The sequence below is a fragment of the Chrysochloris asiatica genome, unplaced genomic scaffold, assembly GCF_000296735.1.
Source record: "Chrysochloris asiatica unplaced genomic scaffold, ChrAsi1.0 scaffold00003, whole genome shotgun sequence".
NCBI classification, from domain to species: Eukaryota; Metazoa; Chordata; class Mammalia; order Afrosoricida; family Chrysochloridae; genus Chrysochloris; species Chrysochloris asiatica.
Window position 1 is genome coordinate 3,506,877 of NW_006408521.1, and position 3,310 is coordinate 3,510,186.

Here is a 3,310-nt window from a genome sequence, read left to right on the forward strand (position 1 = left end):
GGAGAGAATATTTGATGTGAGCACCAGTTCACAATTTACTGAGGTTAAATTGACATTAGAAGTTACCAGCAATCCTAAAAGAAATGCTTCTTTTGGATCGAGTGAAGTCTAGAATGAAGAAAGACCTTGTCAAGGAAGAAAATTACCCCCTTATTCCCTGCTTGTGAAATAGAATAAACTGTAAAAAGCCATGAAAATTAAGATAGTACTTGCATACATTAATCAGGAAATTTTCTAGTCATTTATGATATTTTAACCTACTTTCTATATTAAGAGTTGAATATGTGTTAGTATGGCTCTTTTCTGCACACATATTACTTTCCTTAAAGTAGATTTGACTCTGTATATGAGTCTCAATATTATAATGACCATGTTTAAATAATTCACTCATATAGTAAAGTCCTACGAGCTCATCATAATGAATAGATTGGAATGAAACTTAACTGAGTTTTGTATTCCTCTTCTGATTTAGGCACAAGTCATTTTTCTGAAATACTGGAACAAATTTGAAAGGTGCCATTATAACAAGATCAAATAAAGGGTTAGAAATTTCTCCTGTAAGTGACAAATTCCATTCTATAGAACTATTGTTTGTTGTTTATGTGAAATACCAACCTTAGAAACTCTTTATGTCATTTTTGTATAACAGCAATGTGTCTAAATTCTAAAAAGGAAGTGCTTTTTTAAGGACAGAAAAAGCATGGACTAAATTGTACAATTGTTTGTCCTTTGTAAGGTAGTTTTAAAAGTTTTCTTCTAAAAAGTTTTCCTTTGAAAATAAGGTAACTTTTTCATCTTAGTTTGTCAGAATTCCACAGGCATTTTTTATAAAACTCATAAACACCTGACATTGTGCTCTATTCCTCAGCTTAAAGATGTTTTGCCTAGTGATTGTAAACACAGACTTTGGGATAAAAAGGTTAGAATGCTTACTTAACAGTATCTTACTCGATTGTCCTCAGTTTCTTTGCCTCTAAACTGTGAATAAATTATCAACACTTGATTAAGAGAGCATTACTAGATTAAATGGTAACGTACTTGAAAATGAAATAGTACCGTGTTGTCCATGTACAAATTGCTTGTTACTGTTATCATTGTTTCTCCTGTTGTATTTCTTTGTGTAATCTCAGGAGACATATGTAACAATGTGGAAGAGTGAAGCAGAAAAATGAAATTTCTCAGTTTATCAAGGCTCTTTATGGCACAGGTAATTGAACATTTGAAAATTCCTGTTATACAGTGTTTCTGTTTCATTATTTTGAGCATTTCTAATGAAAAAATTCTCATCTGTGATCCTCACTTCTGATTTATAATATGTTGTTTTGTTGTTAAATGCTGTCGAATCAGTTGTGACTTATAGGGAACTAGTTAGTGTAGGAGTGGCTGGTGAGCTTGAACCATCAACATTGTGGTTCAAACTGAACTTGCAGCCCAGCACATCAGTCTCCAGTGCTACACCAGGATTTATAACACAGAGACATTTTGGTTCTTAATGACTGATAAGTTAGGAAGAAATTAATGAAAACTCTTAAAAAATTTAAAACCAAAACCCAAACCAGTGTCTTTTAGCCAGTTAATGATTAGTCATTACTTTCTGTTCTTCTTGGTGCACATCAGCAGAGATTTTAGCAATGCCTCTACACCTAACAGCATTCTCATAAAAATGGCTAACATTTATTGAATGTGTCTAGTATTCTTAACGCTCTTCTCCAGTGATTGTTTTTTATTTAATGTATCAGCTCATTTAATTTTCACTACAAACTTATAAGAAATTGTGCTATTATTACCTCCAATTTACAAAGGAAACATCTGAGTCACAAAGACATAAAGTAGCCTGCACAATGCCACAAAAATGACATACAGGGTGGCCGCCACAACCATGACCTCCGGTAGCAGCGGCCTCGCTGCCTCCCGCCGCCCACTTCCTGAAGCACTTTTTCCTCGTGTAGCAAAATGGAATTCGACATTGTTCCTATACATCTCCTCGGAAAAATCTCTATATTGATGAAAACACAAGAGTTATTTGCTAGGGTTTCACTGTTAAGCAGAGCACCTTTCATAGCCAAAAGGCATTAGACTATGGCACCAAACTAGTTGGCGGAACAATCCCAGGGAAAGGAGGCAAGATGCATCTGGTCTTACCCATCTTTAATACTGAGAAAGAGGCCCAAGAAAAGACAAGAGCACAGCGTCTATCATGTATATCCCTCTTCCCTTTGCTGCTGGTGCTGCAATGCTCTTGAGGCAGAAATGCCCATAGTTGTGTATATTACTGAAGCTATCACCCAGCAGGACGTGGTAAAGGTCAAGCATGCGCTACTGCGCCAGGGAAGGACGAGGCTAATCCGGTCAAAGTCCCCTGGAGTCATCAACCCCGGACAACGCAAAATTAGTGTTATGCCTGGCCATATTCACAATTAAGGAAGAGTTGATACTGTGTCCAGACCTGACACCTTGATTTATGAAGCAGTTCACCAAACAACACAAGTTGGATTGGGGCAGTCTTTATACATTGGCATTGGAGGTGATCCTTTTAATGGAACAAATTTTACTGACTGCCTTGAATTCTTTTTGAATGATCCAGCTACATCATATTGATTGGTGAAATTGGTGGTAATGCAGAAGATGCTGCAGATTATTTGAAGCAACATAATTCAGCTCCACATGCCAGACCTGTAGCATCCTTCCTTGCTGGATTAACCGCTCCTCCTGGTAGGTGGATGGGTCATGTGGGGGCAATTTTTGCTGGACAGAAAGGTGGAGCCAAAGAGAAGATCTCTGTCCTGCAGAATGAAGGGGTTGTGATCACAATGTCTCCTGTCCAGCTGGGAAGCACCATCTACAAGGAGTTTGAAAAGAAGAAGATGCTATGAAAGAAAAATCAAAGCAAACAAAATTCCTGAAACTGTGGAATGAATCATTATAGAAATGAGAACCAGCAACAGTTTGCTCCTGCCATCCACTATGTGTCAATCTTCTGTACCTGACATGGGTCATTCAGTACGACAGGAAACCCAAACAAAGACAGACTGTCCTGTTCTACCATGTATAACAGAACAGAGACAGCCAGTAAATCTACCTTTCAATATGAAAAATAAATAAATAACACACAGAAGATTTTGAATTCGAATTTAAGCATTCTTGCTCCAAGAACTAAGCTCACTGTGACTGTATTACAGTCCCTGATCTATTGTTTATTTTATTATGTCATTTTGAGGAGCTGTATGTGTATGTGTGTGTGAATTGAAAATCAGAGGTGAAGAAATCCCAGCCAATGATGGGCCCATGGAGGAGTTGTGTTTTAAAGGGA

The 3,310-nt window shown here is 37.3% G+C and overlaps 1 pseudogene; it reads left to right on the forward strand.

Annotated features, from left to right (window-relative positions):
• Positions 1-1,873: 1,873 nt before the first annotated feature.
• Positions 1,874-2,873, forward strand: LOC102825648 (annotated as a pseudogene).
• Positions 2,874-3,310: the final 437 nt, after the last annotated feature.